At 53.5% G+C, this 23,441-nt stretch overlaps 2 protein-coding genes across 5 annotated transcripts in view; one reads left to right on the top strand and one right to left on the bottom strand.

Moving 5' to 3' along the window:
* The window catches only part of Macrod1 (mono-ADP ribosylhydrolase 1), a 139,405-nt gene that overhangs the window by 58,263 nt on the left and 57,701 nt on the right, over positions 1 to 23,441 (bottom strand). The gene's annotated exons all lie outside the window — the stretch shown is intronic.
* Positions 1 to 23,441, top strand: part of Flrt1 (fibronectin leucine rich transmembrane protein 1) — a 77,725-nt gene that overhangs the window by 27,355 nt on the left and 26,929 nt on the right. Inside the window, exon 2 of one of the 3 annotated variants that reach the window (XM_076916396.1) lies at positions 12,684 to 12,783. The exons of the other annotated variants lie outside the window; for them this stretch is intronic. The gene's annotated coding sequence lies outside the window, so the exon portion shown is untranslated. The remainder of the gene's footprint in view (positions 1 to 12,683; positions 12,784 to 23,441) is intronic. 3 annotated transcript variants of the gene reach the window in all.

The raw sequence follows: 23,441 nt of genomic DNA, 5'->3' as shown, positions 1-23,441 counted from the left end.
ATTAACAGCACTCAGCCCTCCCCTCTGCCCGGTTCTCCTGGAGGATGCGGAGAGGGAATCCATTATCGCACAAAATAGCAGCTGCAGACGTGAAAATGAAATATAGATTCAATACCTGTGCCTTTCGGCTCACAAACCGTGCCCTCAACACTGGTGACAGCCGGCACAGATGCCATCTCAGATCATAGGAGGGAGGGGACAGCCAGGGAATGGGAGACAGGCTTTACTCTCCACAAACTTCTCTTAGCAGTTTTCCCTGTGGCTAGGGACCTAAAACAGAGGCCAGGATGCAGGCTCAGTTGCGCTACCAGCTTCCAGGGGGATGATGGCAAAGTCTTACCAAGCCCTTCACCAGCCCCCAACACACACCTGCTGGATCTCCAGAGCAGGAGGCCTGAGGCCTGATGTGGCCAGCAGGGGAAGGTACTGTCTCAGTCTGCACAGACCTCACAGTTCTTGAAATTTCTGGCTGGCTACCCCCAGCTTGTGACCTGGGGGTGCCCCCGAGAGCAGTCTGTCTCACAGACAAGGGTGGGTGGCTATGCCACTGCCATATCCCTCCCGAGGGCCACCAGGGCCATTGAGCAGCCGGGCAACCGCTTCCTGCTTTCCTATGTGTGTGCTTTTAGCCAGAGGTTTGCACAACTTTTATGAGTGGGCTGGCGGTGAACTCATCCCGTTACAATGCACTCAGGGACCCTGACGACTAATTTAATTTAAAACAGCCTTGCAATAAAAGCTCAGGACGGAAAACCGCCGAGTCTTGGGGGTTATTTAACAAATTGCCTCACAGATAAATACATTAAAATGATTCTCAAACCAGAGTCGTACGAAGTTGAAGTAAAATTAAGAAAGTCGAATCAAAATGTAAATTAATGGCGTTAAGATGCGTTTGAGTTGGCAGGCGCCACACAGGGGTGGGGGTGGGAGGGAGGATGTGGACGACTCTTCTGCCTTCTGTTCAGGTGCCACCCCCACCAGGCTGTGCCAGAGATCCCTTTAGTCCAGGTAGCTGGAGACTAGAGGATGTGGCTGGCTGCCCAGCCAAACCTAGCATCGGCCTGTCCCACTCTTCCACCTACCATCCCCAGGCAGACTTGGAAGGAGTAAACTAGAGGGGACTGCAGCACCTTCCCTTGCCGGGGGTGCAAATCATGAAGGGAAGTGGGCACAATGGAAGCTGACACAAAACAACTACAACCATGAGGTCCTGGGATGACCAATTCCTGCATAAAGAATCACGTATCCCCATAGAGCTGCCAGGCCCAGCACTCCCATCTGACTGACAGGCAAACTGAGACCAAGGAGACCTGACAGCCCTCATTGGGCTCCATACACTCAGAACTCTTTGCTTCTTCATTCTCTGGCCTCACTCCTCCTGTTTCTTACTACCTACACAGTAAGCTCAGACCTGCTGCTCCTTGTCCCACCAGTCACAAGCCTGTGCCTCCAGCAACACTCCTACCTTAGCCAGGGTAGCCTTGGAGGCTCTCTGAAGTGATGGGCATCTGTGCTTCCCTGCCCTCTCCCCCAGTCAGAGTAGCCCCAGGTGCCAACAGACAGCCCTAGGGAAGATCACCTGATGCCATCAGTGTCCTGTGCTAATCAGGGGGAAAGGAAAGAAAAGAGAGAGTCCTTAGGGAGCTGTGCAGGGTGGGAGGGAGATAGGAGCTAGAAGCCTAGAATTATAGGTGGGGTGTGGTGACAGCCCCTCCCCTGGCCTTGGATAGGGAGTTAGGAGCAGGAACACATTGGGAAGGGATTGGGGTGAATGTGGCAGGTGATGGACAGTTTCACCTGGAGCCACAGTCCCATGTGACACCTGAGACAGTTCCCATCCTGGAGTCGAAGGTGCTGCTAAGTCTAGCCATGCACAGAGCTGTCAGCTGTCAGCACCTGGGTAGGGGTGGAGGCACTCCTGGGACAGGAGATGGCCCGCACGAAGGCTCTGCTCCAGACTTTACCTGAATAAGTAGGTGGCTCAAGATTGATTGTAGAGGGACAGTCAGACCACTCCTACAGGCTGGAGTCAGGGATGGGATCTTGATGCCTAAGTCCCTGCTGACCCTAGGATTGGATAGGGGTGAGCACAGGGCATCCCAGCTCAGGAAGCGGAGCTCCACTGAAGTGGGAGCCAGTTCAGCCCTGCTCAGAGTGAACCCTGACTCAGGGAGGATTACTTCCCTAAAGGGTACACACTCAACTGTGCAAGGTGACACTCTGGTCTGGCTTGGGCAGTGGAGTCACTAATGTGTCACTGGGAACCTGTAGCTGCTGGCTCTGCGGATGCAACAGGCATCTTACTGACAGTCATTAAGTCTTTAGCAAATGGTTGAGGGGGGAACAACCTTGAAGGGGATTTAGCTTGGGAGTCTGGCGCAGACCCAGTTCTGAAGGCTCCCTACACCCCCTCACCCAGCCCATCCACGACCCTTTATAGGCTTACAGAGCAGCGGGCAGGTGAGCTCTGTGCAGGAGCGGCAGTGAGAGGGGAAGGTAACCCCAGGCTGTGTCCCTGCATCCTCTCCTCCCCGTGGTGGTGACTCGATGGGGCTGCTGTTATTGTGCCTCTGCCATGGATGCAGAGACTGAGTCTGGGACTCATGTGGCTTTTAGGTGTCAGGAATGGGAGGTGTGACACTGTTGCACTGAGTAGGGTGCCTGAGATGCCAATCAAAGCCATGCTGCCTTCCGATCCATCCAAGTAAGGCCAGCAGGCCAGGCTTGGGGAGAAGGTCAGAGCCTGGGGGGTGGGGGTGGGGTGCCTGGGCTTCTCAAAACCACCAGGAGTGTTCAGAGCCACTGGCTTATTTTCTCTCTTTGCAAAATGGAGCAGGCAATGCCTCCCCGTCAGGGGCTCCGCGGGAGGCGTGCGCGGGAAGTGTTAGGAAAACTATAAAATGCCAAACAAACAGGAGGTTGGCAGAGCGTTTCCTCCCGCCTGGTAGGCTGGCTGGGGACTGGAAGGCCTCCTGAGAGCACAGAGCAGGTCAGGTGGGATGCTGCCCTGCCTGCAGGCCATAGGAGGAGAAGCCGGAGGGAGGGAGGAGTGTACTGGGCCAGAGGAGGCATCCCAGCTGATCCCAGCAGATTTAACAGGACTTTGAAAAATAAAAAAGGTAAAACAGTCAAACCACTGCCCGCTCCTCCTGCTGCAATAAAAATGGATTTATTTGTTCGTGGAATGAAATTTAATAACTTTGGGGGGAGATGAGGCGTGAACAATAATAGTTTTTTTTTTCTCCTCTTTCTCATTTTGCAGGGGAAGGGGAAGAAGAGGAGGGGATGAGGACCCCCTCTGGGACAGTTGGGGAAGGGGGTGTGTGGGACTGAGCCCTCTAGAGATTGGCTAAGTAGACAAGGAGGGGCTGGCTCTGCTCCACGCTCCAGAGACCTCCACGGTTCATGGAGGGGACGCGTGCATCTCCTGTTTCCCTGTGCATCCGGCTGTGCGCCAGGCCTCTGCCCCCGCTGGGCCCTCCTCCTGCTGTGTCTTCCTCCCTGTCAAAATTCCACTCATCCCTCAGAACTGCTTGCAGAAAGGCCTCCACCAAGGCTCCCATGGGACCCCTCAGTCCCTGGCAACAGCCCTTCCCAGCTTCAGCACTCCCCCAGACCTCTCTGAGAACCCACGTCCTTTTCTACCCTGTGTAAAATTATGTGGGGTGCTTGGCTCCCAGATTTCCTATGGCCTCCACCTCTGGGCCCAGCCCAGAGCAGCTTCCTGGTAATGTTTGTTGAATGAATGAATGAGTGAGTGTAAGTCAGAGACTTAGTGTCTGCCAACTTTCCTCTAACCTGGGGGCTGTCTGAGCAGAAGCCAGGAAGAATGTCCCCTCGGCTGGCTCCTCACATGGCCACTGCTCTTAACTGAGCTGGCACCAGACCTGGAGGACCGCTGAAGGTAGGGCATGGAGCCTCAGGGCTCTGCCCCAGAAAACCGATGCTTTTCTATGAGGTGTGTCGCCCCATCTTTTTTGGGGGGGGAGGTTTGAAACAGGGTTTCTCTGTGTAGCCCTGGCTGTCCTGGAACTCACTCTGTAGACCAGGCTGGCCTCAAACTCAGAAATCCGCCTGCCTCTGCCTCTGCCTCTGCCTCCCAAGTGCTGGGATTAAAGGCGTGCGCCACCACCGCCCGGCTTCGCCTCATCTCTTTAGGCTATGCTTTCCACAAAGTAGGTCCCAGAGTTCCCCAGCTGGTAGTTACGGGGGTTCTCCGTCAAGCAGGAGGCCCCAGAGTCTGATGAAGCCAGCAATTGCAATGCCCCATCCTCTCTTGGACTGGGAAGGGGCCGTGAACTGAGAGTCACCCAGGCCAGGCTGTGGGCAGGGACTGGCAGTGCCTGAGGTTGGAAGCCTCTCTAGATTGGTCTTCCGATGATTCCAGGTCCCGGCTCCCGCAGCCTGGAGAGGTCTCAGCTGTGCAGGGGGACAGGCAGCTTGGGAGCTGCCTGGCAGGTCGATAGCAAAACAAACGCACTATTGACCGCAGCCGCTCACTAAATCCTCCCGGCAGACAAGCTGATGTGAGACCAAATAGAATGGACTCAGAACTCAAGCTGCCCCTCCCTGCCCCACCCCCAGCTGCAGGGGAGGGATGAGGCGCGCTGCAGCTGGGCCTAAAGCAGGGCTAGGACCAACTCTGACCCTGTGCACAGACTAGGAGTCAGGGAACAGTGGGGACAGTGACATCAGCGGCCCTGGGAGGGGCCAAGAGAGGCCATGGATGCCCGAAGGCAGGAATCCCAGCAGCTAAAATTAGGTCCAGCTGATCTGTTTCTTTTCTTCCTTTCTGTCTTTCTTTCTTTCCTTCCTTCTTTCTTTCTTTTTTTTTAACAATTACCTAACATTTGCTAAATAGCAAAGAATACATATGCCGTCTCAGTTATGAAGCATATAATAACGAACCAAATGCCTGTGACCCCTGTATGCAAATGAAGCCCAGTGTAGGTCACTGGTCGCCAGTGCTCTGGGGCAGAGATAATGAGGTACCCTGCACCTGGTGCCCTGGATTCTCAGTCAGCCTCAGCTTAGATCTGCAAAGTGCCAGAGCGCATTAACTAGGAATGCTCTCGGAACTGGGGAGTGTGTGCCTTGGCTTGGGCTGTGGCTTCTCATGTAGGACCCAGAGGTCCCTAACCTGAGTACTTGGGGACTGGTGAATCCTGACACTTCCTTGCAAGCCTGTGTATCTGGTGATGGTGTCATTTTCTAGGGAAAGAGTCGTGTCCCCACAGTGAGCTTTTCCAGGGTAGACAAGTCAGTTCTGTGGCCCAGGAAAGGGTTGAGTCTCAGGCACGAGGGTCAGAAGCAGGTCCAGCTTTCTGAGGACCTTTGGGTACCCAGCACAGACCCCTGTTGTCTGCTTCTGTCTCAGTTTCCCCCACATTCCCACAGTGATTCAAAAACACTTATTAGGATCCTGCTGTATGCTGTGTGAACTAGGTGTGCGTGATCCAGAGGCTGTGACCCAAACTTCCCAACTGTGGCCTCCTGCTCTCAGACACATCCCCATTCCCTAAGGCAGCCCAGGGTGGACTTGAGGTCTCAGATTTGTCTTTGAGTTCCACTCAACCTGCCTGGCTTCTTTTCTGGCTTAAAAAAAAAAAAAAAAAAAAAAAAAGTCTCACTTTGGCATACTTAAGATAGGCAGAATGAAACTGGAGGGTTTGGAAGGATTCACTGAGGTCGGATGTGGCACTTATTAATTAACTTATTAATTCACAATTAGTGCCAGACGTCTGCTGAGTTGGGGCTGCCCGTTCTGGCCCATGTACAGGTACGAAAGGCGAGGGCCAGAGACAGGCGCTGGAGCTGCACAGCTGTGCCGGCTGCCAGCCTGGGCGGTCTGGTGCATCAGATGGTATGCAAGTGTGTGTGAGGGGGATTCTCACCTCCTAACTGTGTTTCTGGGGGAGTAAAAGCTAGGCCTCCATGGGGTATACACTACAGTTTCCCAAGGAGGTGAGATCTATGCCTATTCAGTCCTGGCTCTGGGAAGGGACCAAAACCCCACGTTCCACAGTCCCAGAAACTCTAACTGCATGGCATGCAGCTCTCTGTAGCCTGGCCGAGCGTCAGCAGCTCCTAGACCTATTCAAGCCCAATAGGCCCAGACTCTGAAGCCTGTAGACCCTGCAGGTCCTAGGTCTCTCAGAGCCCACAGTCCCCTGCAGCCTTAGACTGCACATCCCACGAGCCCTGCAGCCTCTAGCCCCACTGCAGGCCCTGAAGTACCAGACACTGCAGCTCCTAGACCCTCACATCCCTAGACTCTCACAGCCCCAAGACCTGTAGCTCCCAGACCTTATTATAATCTCCAAGTCCCACAGCCTCCAAACCCAAAGCCCTTGCAGCTCCAAAGCCATACAATCCCACGGTCCAGACAGGACCCTGATCTGACATAGTTATCTCTGAGCTGGGTGATCATGCAGCACTGATTGACTAATGAGATGGGGGGGCAGAGAGTACTGGGGCTCTACCCTGCCCCCGGGTTGCTTTGAAGACCCAAGCTCCCTGCATGGAGAAGGGGATTCTATCATATTATAGATAAGAAAAGGAGGTCAGAGAGGTTAAGTTTCTGGCCCACAGTCACACAGTAAAGTAAGGGATAGAGAAACAATTCTCATGTCACCCCTGCCCCTCGCTTCCTTTTGTAGCCCCCCATTATTATAGACCCCAGTCCATTGCTGAACTGGGGTCTCCTCCAGGGGCCTGTGTACTCCCAGCATGCCTTAGTTCTCAGAGATCCTTCCTCCCATGAACAAGACAACATTAAAGCTGTCCTGTAAGTCTGAACTGGTGTCTCCAAGGTCCCTGTGCCTGGGCTCAGTGCTTCACTGTGAACCAGCAGGATTTGTTGGCATCACTTGTGGGTCCTAAGCTTAAGGTAGAGACTTGGTGATTGCTGAGCCCGACATCCTTGGTACTCTGGTTCTGTGCCCTCTCTTCAGCTGGGAACCTCCCCTGCAGGCAGTCAGAGAGATGCTACCCAGGACAGGAGGGCCCCTTCCCATCAGATCAGCATGTCTAAGGGTTTTAAAGGATAGCTGGGAATCCATAACTGAGAAAAGGTGTGGGACAGGGATCCCTTGGCCTTGGGGCAAGTTTTGATGCCATTGTGATTCCAGGGAGCACCTTACCCTCTCTGGGCATTGTGGTTCCATTGGGGAAGCAAGGGGTTGAAGCTAACTCCACAGGGCAGCTCACAGTGGTTCAAGGCCATGGCCAGTACATGTCACCCTTGTCCTCCTAGGGAATTCTGGGTCATGTCTAGATGCTGGTGATCTGGCCTCTCCTGACCTTGGTCTACCCTCGACATGGCCCCTTCCCCATATAGCCCCTTGTGAGGGAGCGCTTCCTGTCTTCTTTTGGTTGTTGAGGCCCCTCCCATCTTTTCAGGACCCCATGTTGGGTCTAAGCTACATCATGGATGCTGTCACAGCTTGATATTCGGAAGGCATCATCAGCGTTCTTGTTCCTGTTTTACAGCAGAGAACTGAGTGCTCAGAGAGGTGAACCAACTAATTCCAAGCTACTCAGCTTCTAGAGGGCAGAGTCCCAGACAGGAGCGCAGTGGGGACGAGGGTGGTTGGCCCTTGCCTCCTCCACTCTCTCTGGGTTCTTGTCCCACTGCATCAGATATGAAAGATCTTACCCAGCTGTGTTGACAGACAGGGAAGATCCTGAATCTGATGTAGGACTGGAGGGGAACAGTCTGCACCCCCGCAGCCCCTGCCTGCACCCCCCCAGCCCCTGCCTGCTCTCTCCTGCCCTTTCCCACAGGTGGTGGGGAACCAGAGGTACTTCCTAGCAGTCCTGCCTCACCGTGGTGACAGACTGCTCCCCCTGTCCCTCAGCATCCTGTCTCACCTCCTGCTTTAGCCTTCCACAGCCTCAAGTAAGAACCTGGGACCCTCCGCAGGTGCCTCAGGGCCTTTCTTCCAGAGTGGAAGATGGGCTCCCTGCAAGGCAGGTGCTGAGGTTCACCTCACCCAGAGCATCTGTCTCCCTTGTCTCCTTTAGCACCCAGAGCCACACACAACACACTGCTCCTGGCCACAGATCCTCTAAATGGGTGAAGCAGGCACAGGAGGTGGGTCAGCTGGTCTGCTCATGTACTCATCAGCATCTCCTGGCCTACACTTACTGTTCCGTTTTCCAGAGGGGAAAGCTGGGGCTCAGAGAGGAGGGCAAGGCCTACAAGTTTACCCAGCCCAGGAAAATGCTGGCCCTCCCCACCTTCTGGGGCCAGAAGTTTGACCCAGGCCAAGCCTGGGACGCTGGTAGATGGTTTATGGTATAAAAGCAGAGGGAAGGGCAGCTGTGGGGAGGAAGAGGGACAGCCAGGCTACACAAACACCTGTTGGCCACTCTTCCAGTACCAGGATCATGTTTGACAATGGGTGGAGACGGGCTTGCTCCAAGGAAGTGGGGTTACCAGACGGAGTAAATGAGACACCAGATGCCCAAACAGTGAAATTTCAGGGATGAAACTGTTGTTTTGGTTTTTTGTGACATAAGTTTACCTTATATAATGTGTAGGACGGGCTTAGGTTAAAAGGTGTTTGTTGTTTGTATGAAATATTCACGTAAACACATTCCTCTATTCTAATCTGTCGAATCTACAAGGAAGGGGTACAAGGTACCCAGGAGGCAAGAGCCAGTTTGTGACAAGGGTGATGGTATACTGTATATCTGGGGACCCAATGCTCGGAGCTGGAGGGCACTGGCTGAGAGGACAGCCATGCAGCCTCTCTGTGTGCTGCCGAGGGAGGCAAGGCGCAGGTCTCTGGGAGACACACTCCCTCAGCCTCTGTCCCCATCTGCAGCAGGTTCATGCAGCCTCTCTGTGTGCTGCCGAGGGAGGCAAGGCGCAGGTCTCTGGGAGACACACTCCCTCAGCCTCTGTCCCCATCTGCAGCAGGTTGCCCTGTGCCCTACTATCCTCCCTTACCACCCACTTGAGGCTCACTTCCTCACGGGGAGTGAATTTTCACAGCTGGGTTATCACCTCCTAAAAATAGGGTTGAGTAGTGGATGGGAGCCCTGCCAGCTGCAGTCACGTGGAGTGGGTGGGAAGCAGGGGTGGGTGGGTGGCAGAGTGGGGGACCCAAAGTCCCAGTGCCAGTAGTCTGGGGTGACACTCAGACCTGCAGGGCCTGGACCATACTTTGGGTGTAAGAAGCTGGTCTGTCCCAAGGTCTTCTAATGCTCAGAACTACCCGGAACCACCAGCCACACGGGCGGCCACTCACTGCCACCAGGTGTCTAGTCAGGCAATGGGATTTATACATCTGGACAGAGCCCAAGTGTAGCCAGTGTCAGAAGCTATCCTTGCTGGAGGGGCATCTGAGAACAGAACCATTGTGTTGCTCCTCAGCTGGGCCCTGTTCTCAAAACCCCCTATGGAACATTTCTTTTTTGATACAGGGTCTCATGTAGCCCGGGTTGGCTTTAGGCTCACATGTAGCCAAGGATAACTCTGAACTTCTAATCCTCTTGCTTCCATCTCCTGAGTCCTGAGATTGTGTGGCACTAGTCCCTGTTTGTGTGGCTCTGTAGGGTCAGACTCAGGGCCTGTGCACATCAGGCAAGCACTTTACCAACTGAGCTACACTGATGATACAGGCCCTGAAGTGCCAAGACCCAGCATTTCAGGCTGAGGGTGAGTTCACAGGGTGGACTTGCCACTCTCAGAACAGACATCTGTTCACCGAGACCAGCAGATCAATGGGCACACTCAGTAGCCATCGCACTCACAAAGAGACATACATACATGTCCTGTCCCCTTAGTCCTTGGAGGCACTTTCAACACCCAAGCTTAGGTTTCTGGGGTCACTTAGCAACGTGACAGCCCAGGGAGCTCCGGCTGCCGTGGCCACAGGCAGGCCTCCTTAGCCTTGTTCCAAGAAAAGTGACGACAGAACACATGTTTGGACTCCTGGGGACTATGGTCTGCTGCTCGATGCACCTCTACAGTGCCCCTTTCCCAGACTTTCCTGAGGCTGGACCCTTCCTGTGGGTCTGATATTAGGCACAGGGAAGTGGAAGCGCCCTATGAGTCCCAGGCCCCTTCCACAGCCATGCCCAGCAGTAGTGGCTGTGGGCACACAGTGTCTCTGCTTCCTGCCCTTTGACGCTGTTAGCATAGAGCCCCCTGCCCACAGCCCTGTGTGGCTGTGCCTGGTAGCTGCGCTCAGCGGAGAGGCAGCTGCAGAATTACAATATTAAATGCAGCCACACTGAAACACGGCCTCGATCCAATTACGTGAGGAAACAAGAGGAACCGCTTAGGCTAATCTGGTTATTCCGCCCTGGCTAGTCCTCCAAGCCACAGAGAAACCTAGAGGAGAGCTACCTGGGTGGGCACAGCCTGGGGGTCTGGACCACTCAGTCTCAGAGGTAGGCACACTGTTCCTACGCAGAGACAAGGCCTTTCTTTATTCTATGATCATGGCTGCAGCATCAGTGCCTGTCCCTAGTGCACAGGGCCTCACAGGGAAGGCAGACAGCCCACGTTCAGGGATGCCACCGTTAATCTGAAGGGGCTGGTTCAGATAGGGTGACTGAGGAGGCAGCAGATGGTGACTTTGGACAGAGGCCAGCTTGAGGACAAGGAGCTGGATGGCTGGGGAGTGTCCTGGTGGAGGGGACCAGCAGGCACCAAGTGGGGACAGATGTGGCAAGTCCCAGAACATAAAAGAAAGCCAAGGTATGGAGTGGGGATGGTAACCAAATGGAGGACCCTAGCAAAGACCATGGTTTGTTCTAAGGTAAGGGTGAAGTGGGATTTGATTCAGGTTCCTAGAGGCCAACTGGCTGACTGCTGTGTGGACAGCCTTGGACAGTGCAGGCTTCTGCTGTCTTCAGGCAGGAGAATCCAGAGCAGGGTGGGGACAGGGCTGGATCCCTCCTTTCTGCAGTAAAACCTTACAGACCACTGTGTGTGTGCTGGTTTGGGGGTGGGGTAGTAGGGGAGAGGCCTTGGTAACCTAGTAACCTACTCATGGTCTGACATGGTACACAATTCTGCCTCCTCCACTGTGCCTGCCCAGGCTGCTGGTACCTCTGAGAGTTGGACAGGGAGGGCTAGGCTTTCTGGAGGGTCCTTGGTAAGGAGAAGATGCCAGGAAGGGAGGTTAAGCTATGAGATGTGTGTACACAGGACAGCAGATGGTGGAGACAAGACACTACAGCATACAGTAAGGGGGTGGGCTGGGGCCGGAGGGGAGGGCAGGAGATGGACTGGACAGTGGGGCCCAGGTGCACCTGACATCTCTGGAGAAGAGAGCTGGATGGTGGAGTGGTTAGGGTTAGGGAGGTAGTGTAGAAATGGGGAGGGAGGAAGGGGGAATTCCCTTTGGAGGTGAAGCAGGCCTCCTGAGGACCACCAGGGCCCCAGGAAGGAGCAGAAGACAGTATGTATGCATGGGGAGGCTGGGGGCGGGGAACAGAGTTTCCTAGGAAGGGCTAAACTGGCCTGGGCCATCCATGTCTGCAGATGTCCCTGAGTAATCGAATTCCCTACTCTGAGTCCAGGATTGGCTTCTTTATAAGCTTGGTTCAATTTCATCTTTTAAGTCTAAAAAACAAACCACCACTACATTCATTCATTCATTCATTCATTCATTCACTTACTGATTTACACAAGTGTGTGTGTGTGCATGTGTGTGTTTCTGTGCATGCACACGCCATGGCACACTTGTGCAGTTATAGGACAACATATGATAATTGTTTCCCTCCTTCCACCATCTGGGTCCCAGGGATTGGATACAGGCTGTCAGTCTAGATGACAGACACATTTACTTGCAGAGCCATCTTACTAGCCCCATCTTTTTAAACTTTTTTTTTTTTTTTTTTTTTTTTGTGGAGCTGGGGCTAGAACCCAGAGCCTCCTGCCTCCTGCATGCCTGGCAAACACTGCTTAGCCATTAAAGTCATTTGAAAACTAAAATGCTTAACCAACCCGTAGCATCCACAGGGACTGGTTCTAGGCTGCCCCCTTTCCTGAGGGATCAGATCCTACAGCTGCTGGAGCTCTTTGTATAAACTGTTCAGGTATCCGCACAGAACCCACCAGTATACTTGTGTATACTTTAAATCGTGTTTGGATTCTTTCTAATTCCTAATGCAATGTAAATGCTATGTAAATTCTTGTTACACTGTATTGTTTACGGAATAATGACAAGAAAAAAGTCCTTGCTTGTTAGGCACAGGCACAGTTTTATTGTTCACAGCCTATAGACAGCCCCTACCCATGTACTTCTGACCCAGGCTTGGTTTGAATGTGCAGATATAGGGCCTATGGGTATGGAGGGCTGGCTATAATTCACAGACCACCAGACTTACCCCTTGGGGGCTGGAGGGATGGCTCAATGATTCATAGTGCCTGCTGCTCTTCCAGAGGGCTGGGGTTCAGTTCCCAGCACCCATTGTGGTGGCTCACAACCTCCTGTACCTCCAGCTTCAGGGAAGCTGACACCCTCTTCTGGTTTCCCCAGGCATCTACACTTACATGCCATATGCACAGAGACAGACAGACAGACACACAGACACACACACACACACACACACACACACACAAAACACACACACTAACCCCTTCATTCTAGAATTGAGTAGATTCTTATATATTTACAGAGTTGTAAAAAATTATTATGCCTGATTCTAAATCATTATAGGCAAGTGCTCTATCAACTGAGCCACATCCCTGGAGCGTCTCTGTCATACCAAGAAGCAGCAGCAGCTTTGTCATCTGTCAATGAGGACAAAAATAAGCACGTGAGTCAAAGGGCCGTGTGAAAGCTGCCTGATAGAGACCTGAGTGGTGTGTGGCATACAGCCGGTGTCGAGCAGGGGAATCAAGACCTGAGTGGTGTGTGGCATACAGCCGGTGTCGAGCAGGGGAATCAAGACCTGAGTGGTGTGTGGCATACAGCTGGTGTCGAGCAGGGGAATCAAGACCTGAGTGGTGTGTGGCATACAGCTGGTGTCGAGCAGGGGAATCAAGACCTGAGTGGTGTGTGGCATACAGCCGGTGTCGAGCAGGGGAATCAAGACCTGAGTGGTGTGTGGCATACAGCCGGTGTCGAGCAGGGGAATCAAGTTTAGGATAAGGGAACACTGCTTGCACCACAGTTCTTGCCTGTATGACTCTCCAGGATGCCCACTCCTTAAATGCCCATCCTATAGATCTATACCACTAAGGACCCTAGAAGCAGGTATTGGAAAACAGGAGGCAGGAGAGGAGGTGGGAGGGAAGAAGGCCTCTGGTGATTCTTATATGGCTTTGAGAGCCAGCTGCTGCTCAGGAGACAAGACAGGTGGCCACAGCAGGCAAATTCTTGCAGCAAGGACTCATGAGGGCTGGAACAATTTAAAGGGACCCCCAACACTGCCCCCTGCACTGGGACACAATTAGGCAATATTATCAAGGTTCAAGGTCTGCCTTTCCCCTGTGTGCTCACACCCCCTTTCCCTTTTCTATAAGGTCTCTCTGTGTAGCCTTTCCTCCGCTAGAACTTGCTACACAAGCTGGCCTCAAACTCACAGAGATCCCCCTTCTTCTTCTTGAGTGCTGGGATTAAGCCCAAGCACCCTTTTTATCATTTAAAATCAATCATGGACGGAGATGAGGCTCAGTGATGGATCCTAGCATGTGCAAAGACACAGGCTCTGTCCACACGCCACACAAAATAACCATACAAAGAATGAAGTTACCAAGAGTTATTTGACCCCTATTTGTGCAATGGATTGGGGAACTCAATGACATCAGAGCACTGTGGTCTTGTAGCCTGGCCTGGCCAGACCCTCCTGACAAGGTTGGCAGAATGTCTTGAGTGACCCAGGACAGGCCTTGGCCTTCCAAGGGCTCTGCCTGATACACGGGGTTCTGTGAGCACAGTGTGACTTTCTCAAAGCCATTGGTATTGTCAGAGCAGGTAGTTATGGTTACTGGCCAAAGAAGAGAGGAACAAGGCAGGTGGAGACAGAACAGGAGTAGACTGTGTTCAGCTGGCACCCCATAAATGCTTCTCCACTTGGCCTGAGCAGGTGAGGCGAGGCAAGAGCCAGTTCTGGGAAATCAATCACATGGCATCCCACCCACCAAAGTCCCCAGCCAAGAAGAACCTCCCCATAACAGCTGCCCTGGAGAGTTTCAGGGTGGCCAGGGAAAGGCAAGGAGGCGAGACCCAGGTACTTGATGGTCAGGGCTTTGCAGTATTCTGTATCTCTGGGCTCTGTCCTGGCGTTTCCACCATCTCCACAGCTGGGTCAATAAATTGGTCATGTGCGGCGCCACAACAACCAGCTCACACAATTAGATATAGAAGTGTGAGGCTTCTGTGTTGAGCTGAGACACAGATGGCAGGCTGGGGCATGCAGGAAGGCTGGACCAGGGACTGGCCCATTGGGCTCATGCGGTACTGATGCCCCCATGGCAGTACTATTGGTGGGAAGAGGGTAGCTGAGCCTTGGGGTGGGGGGCATCTTTTCAGCCAGGAGACATGGGATAGGATGATTTGGGGAATCCTTGGGCAGGATAAAAGGCTAGGAGTCTGGCTTGAGGAAGCCCAGACAGCTTGGCCACCGGGGCTTGGGTCATTGTGAACTGGTAGTTGGATGTGAGCTTCCAAGGTTGGAAGCTGGGGTGAGCCTGAGACAGATGGATGTCTACTTCTTGGTACTATACGTGATGAGCCTCCAGTGTGCTGCCCTCATCTACCCTGTGTGGGGACACTGTTGAGATGTCACTACCCACAGAGCTTCTCTCCGAAAGGAACCTGAAGCATTTTTGACATATGAGACAGTTGAGACCCCTGGAAGCACATGCTACTGACCCCAGATCTCAGCTGATGTGGGCACCCCGGCAAGTGGTGGATGCAGAGCTGAGCAGGGTAGTGTCTCCTCACTCCAGCCTCATGCTCTTCCATCCTTGAGGTCCACATAGTTAGCATGTGTCCTTGGCCTCCAATATGCCTGGTGCTATTCCCATCTTCCCTCCAGGGTCTTGATTACCCTGCTTACAGCATTATCCCACGTATGGCAAGCAAATTGCACTCAGAGAGGAGAGGGGATAACATGGGCAAAAAGGGGACCCAGTGAGTATTGGGATTTGAACCCCAGCCCGAAGACTCCAGCTGCCTGGGTTTCCCACTCCCTTCAGATCCGCCTGTTATATTTCTGTAAGCACTGCAAATCCTTCAGAGTTGAGCCGGGAATAAATAAATACACACATAAGTAAATAATGCGAGGCTGCTGGGAGCCACTGACACTGGGTCAGTGCTGGGACTTGCTGTCCTGATCGAAGTGGGAGACAGTGTAGGGTGTGGCACACCAGCTTGCCACACTCTAGGTCAAGGCTGGGGCAGTAGGAGCTGCCATACACTGATGTGATGCTGGGAAGGCACGGTCTGGGGGTGGGGGTGGCCAGCTGAGCTGGCTGGCAGAGCCTGAGCCAGCTCCTCACCATGAGCTGGCTTCTCAATTCTCTGTTCCTGCTTCAATGCAAATGTGTTGACACATTAATCTCTCCACCCTTGTGATCACACCACACCGGCAGGATTAGCTCTGCACTCTAAGGGACAGGGCTGAACTCCCCTAGCCTAGAGCAAGCAGGGCCCATCAGCCTTGATGGGTACAGAGCATGGCCTGCTGAGGAGGGATGAAGCCAGGCTCTGAGACTCAGGGTGACTGAAGAAAGGATCCTGAAAGTCTTGGGGGATGGTTAGAGATCCCACAAGAACATAGGAAAGGGTGTCTTGGCCCTGATGGCTTCATCCTGGGTGTGTGTGTGCATGTGTGTGTGTGTGTGTGTGTGTGTGTGTGTGTGTGTGTGTGTGTCCAGTGCTGGCCAGTGGGAAGCAGCCTCGGGCTCTGCCAGCCCCTGCCTGGAGCCTTGTTTACAGAGCTGGTGAAGGAGGTAAGGCCAGAAGGAGGAGGCCAGAGCCTGTCCCCATCTGTCTGTCCATCCGTCCGTCCGGCATACAGGAGTGTGTATGTTGTGTGCACTTGGCTTCATGTACCTCCCATTGCCTGCTCTCTCAGCCCTCCCAGGCCTGGGGCAGAGCAGCCCAAGTCTCAGCCTCCAAAGGTGACATGGCTATTTCTGGGCCTGGATCTCTGCCAACAGTAGCAGGAGCATGAAAGAGAGGGTACTGGGGGAGGTGCTGCTGAGAGAGGGCCCCGCCCTCCTCCTGTCCTCTCACTTGGACAGGAGCTGGGGAGGTAGAGGGTTGTACACCTGCACCCTCTTGCTGAGCTTCTCTCTATATCTGTAATATGGGTGGGCAGTGCCCACTTGGGAAAGTGCTAGAAGGAGCTCAACACATGGCAGAGGATGAGAATAGCTTGTTCAGATAAAATAGCTGGGTGAGAGCTCTTTACCCTACTCCTCATCCTCAGGGATCCAACTGCTCCAACCCACCCTTTGGGAAGGACAAGGTTGCTGATCTGTGCCCATAAAGGAGAAGCCCTGGCAGGGAGCAAGGCCAGAAGACTGTGGGAGAGTCATGGACATGTGTGTCAGAACACTTCATGTTTCAGTCCCAGCTCCCCCTATCCAGCCTGTTTATACAGGGACACTGTTCCCATTATGAAGATAAGAACATGGAGGCTCAGACTTTCCATCTCTTGCATGAGTTCCCTGGCATGGCAATGGGATTCAAGCCTCTAGCTTATCAGGCACTGGGGAGGATTGGGGGTACTTGGCAGACAGAAGCTGGGAGGTCAGGTGGAGCCTCCAAGATTGCTGGGGACTCATGTAGGGAGCAGGTGGGCTGAGCAGACCCCACTGGCAGCAGAGAAGTCACCTGGGAAGGCTGGGAGGCACTGGTAGAGGCCAGTGCTGGTTCTGTCCTGTTCAATTTTAAACTGAAGTGCAAACAAGCCCCAGTACCCGACGCTCTTGCCCAAATCAAATTGGTGCTATGATTTCTCTGCGGGCGTCGGGCAGCCTTCCGGAGAGGAATGGGGAGGCCGGCATGGGGTGTGAGAGCCAGCAGGGACGAGGCCATTTGTCTGGGGCAGCCGGCTTGGCTGGCCGGGATCTTCCACCCAAATTAAATTTTAACCCAGCTCATAAATCTTCCTCCAAGTCCCTCCCCCGCCAGTAGCTGTTGCATGGCCTCACTGGGATCAGGGACTGTGCTGTCCCCTCATCCCCAGTGGCTGTTGGGCCGAAGGGCCTGCCTGTTTAGGGAAGTGAAACTGTGGCCTACAGACACTCTGAGACTCAGGCCACTGACCACAGGGGCCAGCAAAGGGCTTGATGTCCAGAGTGGGAACTTGGTGCTGGGGTGGATCCAGTGGGGCCCCTCCCAGCAATTGGGATTTGCTAATGTGTATGACTGTACATATGAAGGCCAGGGGTCAACCTTGGGTGTCATTCCTCAGGGGCCCTTGCCCTTGAGACAGTCTTTCACTAACTTGGGACTCGCCAATTATACTACACTGACCAGTGAGCCCAAGGACACCCTCTTGTCTTCACCTCCAGGCATAGGGATAAGAAAGATCTGACACCACACCCTGTTTTTTTTAAGTCCGGGGATCAAACTCAGGTCCTAATGCTGAGGTCCTAATTCAAACAGGGAAGCCCTTTCTGTAAGACTAAGGTCTAATAACATCGCCAGGCCTCGGTTTCCTCTGCAGTGCACATAGTTGGGATACAGAGAGAATGAGGTGAAGCCCTGGGGACCATAGAAGCTGTCTCTGCTCAGGAGGAGGAGGATCAGGTTCCCTTCCTGTCCTGTACATGATGAGTGACCTTGTGACCTAGTCTGCTGTCAGTGTCTCTTTCTCTCTCTCTCTCTCTCTCTCTCTCACACACACACACACACACACACACACACACATTGATATACTTCCTCTCAGGACCTTGTACATAGTGTGACCTCATAATTTCAATCAGATGCTGAGGTTTCAGGTATGCTACCTTCTCCTCCCATATTTTCTTGCAGCTTTCCATTCTCCAGTGACACCCTGCTGTCTTAGGGATGAAGTCTAGACTGCTTCCTCACTGACATCCTGGGCTGCTGTCCATTGACACCGAGTTCAGACTTTATCTCCTGCCCCAGGGCCTTTGCACATGCTGTTACTGTTGCATTTGGGGCATTTTGTCCTCTCTATGAAGCCTCACATTCCCTGCTGACTCCTGCTCCTGCCCCAGGGATGGTCGAGTGTGTGCAACCATGTTTAAGGTTATCACACCCATAGTTCTGAGGTTTCAACACCCACATCAACCCAACTGGGGGGACAGCCAATGCTAACCTATTTCCATTGTCCCTGTCACCTGGTGGCTCCTGTGTGTGTGTGTGTGTGTGTGTGTACTAAGGACAAAGCCCTATCTGACTCTCAGGAGAGGAGATGTTCTTTATTTTAGTTGACAATGTACACTAGAGACACTCATGCTGGGAAGCGACCTTTCCCCTGCTGTCCACATTTCCTGCGCTCCCCCACCCCCCTTCTGCAGAGCTGCTCACAGAACACATCCTTCAGCTATCCATTCCGCCAACCTTCCCCACACACCAACCCCACAGTCTGCCGGGGCTGCCATAGTGATCTATACCTCAAATGTGGGTTTGTTGTTCTCTGTGCAATTAACGTCCCCACCAGTAAACGATACAGCCATATTTCACCTGCACCCTAACATGAACCACGAAGGCATTAAAATAAATAATGGTGCAGTTAAGCGAGGCCTGGGATTTGCTGTCTGGCAGAGGCCCACCTGCACCCCATAGCTTCCCCCCACATTCACTGCTGTTCCTCTGGGGTCCCTGATGGTGCCTGGGTCAAGGCTCAGCACTGTGCCTTCCTTCTATTCTGCTGCCGCCACCAGCCTGAGCTGTACTCACAAACCATCATACCCTCAGTGCTCCTGGTCAGGACAGCAGGTTAGGGCCCAGGACAAAGGAGGGAGCCCCAACCTGTGTCTTGTCTTTAACTATAAAGATCATGTTTGCTGGGAGTTCAGAGGTGCCGGTGTACCTACTATCACCTCAGCATCCTTCCACACACTCACCCCCACCCCCAGCCATTCCCCCCATTGTCCCCACTCCCATCCAGAGTGCTAGGCTGGGACCCAGCTCTCAGATGTGGTGTCCTTCAGGCCTTTGAGATCATGAAGTGGACATGGCCATCACTGTGCTCACCCCAGCCACCTTGCAGGGCTGCCTGCTCTATATCCTGGTAGTCTTCAGCCCCCTGTTTCTGGAGATGGCAGAGGTAGAGAGACTGGACTGGGTTGTGTTGGGTCAAGAGGGATGCTGGTGGCTGGGTACAGTGTGACAGTCCCTCAGGGGTGGGTGGCCTGAGAGGTCCAGGGCCAGCAGCACACGTCCTCATTGTCCTGTCTCCCACCATTACCTCTTGCTCTGTCCTTCCCTCACTCCATGGCCCTGGGGACTCTGTTACTCAGAAAGTGCTTGGCACAAATTAAGTTGAGCTGCCTGGGGACCAAGTGGCTCAGGTGAGTGGATAAAAAGTCACCACTGCCTTCCCCAGGGAGGATCCAGGCGGGTACCTGGGGAACAGTAACCAGGAGATGGAAAGATATGTGTGCGTCACTTCACAAGGCTCAGCTGCTAGGTGGGGTCAGGGTAGAGGTGGGGAAAGTGACAGCCTCTGGACAGAGGGGACCTGGGCAAGCTGTCCTGGGAGCTTCAGGTTCTCTGGGAGGTCATAACCTGAACCTCAACTGCCCTTGCTGGGCTCCCAACATGGCTGTCACAAGCTCCACAGCAAGTCAGTCCTGGCCATGTGCACTCTGCTCCACCTGCCTTGTTCCAGTTTTCCAGCAAGGTTGTGTGACAAGTCACCGGTTTGTGTCTGAGCTGCTTTGTTGGTGAAATGGGGACAAAGGGACTAAAGACATGGTTCACGGAACTGAGTCTCATCACCAGAACCCGCATAACAAACAACAACCACAACAGAAACAAATGAACACAGTACCAGGGGCGGGAGAGGCAGAGACAGGTGGATGGATAGCTGGGGCTCACTGGCCAGGAGTCTAGAAAAACCACTGAGAGTTCCAGGCCAGTGAGGGAGCCCACGTCAAAAACAAAAAGAGGATGGCTCTTGAGGAATCCTATCTGCTATTGGCAAGCTTCAAGCAGGACAGTGGGCACCAGCCCCAGAATGTAGACACTTCTCCAATGCTGCCCCCCCCCCCATCAAGTCCCCTGCCTTCAGCCTGCAGGGCACTCCAGCTGCTGTAACAGAGAAGTCACCAAGCTCTAAAATAGGGCTTCAAGATGGGTGTGGCCGTAGGCAGGGCAAGCCCCTCCCCTGCCTGCTAGGGTTCCCCTGGACTTCTCTCACTCATATTAACCCCCAGCTTCAGCTGCCCACTCTGGGGGTAGGTGAGCCCAGTGGCATCCTGAGTGCCTGGCCACTGGCACAACGTACAGAGTGGTCAATCCGAGGATGCTGCTGAGACAGGGGTTGAGCCCAGGTGTCTGGACCCGCTTACAAAGGAACAAATGACAAGGATGCTGGCATCAACCCTGCCCTGTGTGACCTGGGGCAGGACACATAACCTCTCTGAGCCTTCTTCTGCTTCCCTATGAAACAGAAAACTTAAACCAGGCACTGGCTTTAAGTTTCTGTTGTTGTTGTTTATTTTGGGGTTTTATTTGTTTGTTTGTTTGTTTGTTTTTGAGACAAGGTTTCTCTGTACAGTCCTGGCTGTCCTAGAACTTGCTGTGTATCCAGGCTGGCCTTGAACTCTGAGATCTGCCTGCCTCTTCCTCTCAAGTGCTGGGATCAGAGGTGTTGATCCACCACTGCCTGACATCTCTTTAGGTTTTGAAACAAGGTCTCATGTAGTCTGGGCTGGTCTTAAACTTGCTGTGGACGACCCTGAAGTCTTGCTTCTCCTGCCTCCACAGCCCAGGTGCTACCACACCTGATTTGTGTAGTTCTAGAGTTTGTGTTAGACAAACCCTCTATAGGCTGAGCTAACCCCCCAGGCTCCCAGGGGGTGTGGTAAAGTTTACTCTCTTCCCGGGCAACGAAAAGGAGAGACAACAGCATGCCTGGTGCCCAACAGTCCTGCTGCCCCAGCCCTACTAGGGGCTGGGGCTCCTTCCCTGCCTGCCTGCCTTCCCACATCCCAGGTGTCATGTCCCAGTTAGGTCTGGAGGCCAGGATAGGAGCTGAGAAACTGCAGACCAAATCCAAGCTAGCATCGCTGGCAGATGGAGCCTGAGCCCTCGTGGCCCCTGGGAATGAGTGTACAGTGTTTTTCCTGTCTGGGGGCCTAGTCGTCAGCGGTTATTTATTGTTACGTTTCCTAGTAGGTAGGAAAGCCACAAATAAGTAAATTCGGGCAGCAGGGTACAATTATTGAACCCAGTGCTTTATTTCCCAGCCCTGCCTACAGCAGATCGATGGTAATTTATGACGAGGCCCCTGAGGGAGGGAAGGCGGCAAAATAACCACCTTGCCGCTCATCACCCAACCTGGACAGCTGTGCCTGCTCACAGGTGGCTCACAGGTGGCTAAGGCACTGGGGACTGGGCAGGGAAGCCTTGTGAGGAGGGGGACGTGATACATAGCAGGGAGCATTGCTGGGGGGGGGGGCTGCCAGTAGCCCAAGCACTGGGCAGCTGAGGCCTCGTGCCTGGTGGTCAAGCAGATCCCTATCCGGTGGTAGAGGCATCACCATACTAAAATAGGGGTGGGGGTGCACCACTGAGTCCCCAGCAAATGGTTTGCGGTTCATCTTGGGTAGGGTTGGCAGAGCAGGGCCTGAGTCAAAGATTAGCAACTGAGTTCTTGGGAAAACCCAGTAAGAGGAAGCAAAGTAGGGGGAGGACATTGCTCCAGGCCAGGGACTCAGCACCCCAGGGGCAGGGCAGTCTTAGTCAATTGATCCTAGGCTGTAGCGTGCTCTGAGGATGATGAGGGGATAGAAATGGAACTGGGAGGAGGGATAGGCTACTGTGTAACGGCAGACACTGTACCATGTGAGATTCTGCCAATCACGTTTCATAATTTAGATGCTGATTTTATCATGGTCCATGTATTGTCTGGTTCCTTGCCATTATAATTTCATTCTCCACCCCAGGGACATTAGTATGCTAAACTGGGGTTTGGGGTGGGTGACATGTGAGAGCTGGGGCAAAGCCTCCAGGGGCTAATGCTGGGTGGGGCTGAGATGGGGGTCAGACTGTAGGATGCTCACCACTTGCTGCGGGGACATGGCCTCCCTAGCATATGCTCCTAGGGTGGCACTGGTGGCTTGAGATGTGGAGCCTGCTGGGCCTGTTCTACAAACCCTCTATGATGCTGGAATACCTTGTCCATGATAAGGAAAATTGGTGTCCAGAGCAAGCAGTATGCTTATCTCAAGGAGCCCAGCAAGTGAGACTGCTCTCCTGACAGCAATGCCCTCCAAGAAGGCCTCCTTGGCAGCTGACACCTAGAGGGATTGCTCAAGTCATCCAGTGATTTGGGGCTGACCCTTCATTCTGCCAACTCTTTGCAAGGCCCCAGGCCTCTCAGGGACCTCAAAAAAAAAAAAAAAAAAAAAAAAAACCCAAAATCCTCAAGACAGCGGAACCACCTAGGTTCCCTCTGTGGGGGCCACTGTGCCACCTGATGCCAGCTCTATGTGGGGGCCCAGAGGCACCATTTTCTGACCGGTGCTCATCAGAAGCTGATTTGCAAACTGACAAGGCATCCTCCTGGAGACCCCCCCCCCCCAACAGGCACCCCAAACCAGGGCCAACAGCATGCCTCAGAGTGTTAAACAGCCTACATTCTTGGCTGGTGCCATCCTTGGCCTACATTAGGGGGTGGGTGGCATTCTGGGGTGGCCAACACCCCAGAGACAGTTGTGGAAGGAATCCACAACCTAGGCTAGGAGGCCTCTAGCTTGCTTCTACCCACAAACTCGCCTTTTCCTTCTGCCTGGCTCTGAAAAAGAATAGCACTGGGTAAAAATCAGTATTCCAGTCAGGGAGGGGTGGGGGTGGGGAGATACAAACAGAATGTCAAGCTAAGCAAAGGAGCAGGGCCTGGCAGGGGCTGGGGGGAGGGACTGGAGTGGGCAGAGGTGCTAACCCTGCCACAAAAGGCACAGGCTCTGGGCTTCCTAGATGCTCTGGGGATATGGCTGGAGGGCCTCCCAGGCTTGGAATCCAGGACAGAGGGAGGAAGAGAAAGGGGACAGTTGAAGACACAGCCTGTGTCTGGCCAGAATGAGTGGCTTCCTGTGCCCCAGTCCAGCTCACGGACCCCATGTTCTTTCAGGCAGTCCTCCCTTGTGAGTGCGCAGGCACCTGCTTTGTGCTGGGTGTGAGCTAAGGACTCGGAGGCACACCACTAGTGTGGGATACAACCTTGCTGGAAGCAGGCCTTATTCAACCTCTCTCAGAGCATTTGTTTTGAAGGTTATTACAACCCTGGGGGACTAACAGGTGTTACCAAGACAGGGT

This window comes from Arvicanthis niloticus, chromosome 1, assembly GCF_011762505.2.
Source record: "Arvicanthis niloticus isolate mArvNil1 chromosome 1, mArvNil1.pat.X, whole genome shotgun sequence".
NCBI classification, from domain to species: Eukaryota; Metazoa; Chordata; class Mammalia; order Rodentia; family Muridae; genus Arvicanthis; species Arvicanthis niloticus.
This window is presented reverse-complemented; position numbering and strand designations above follow the sequence as displayed.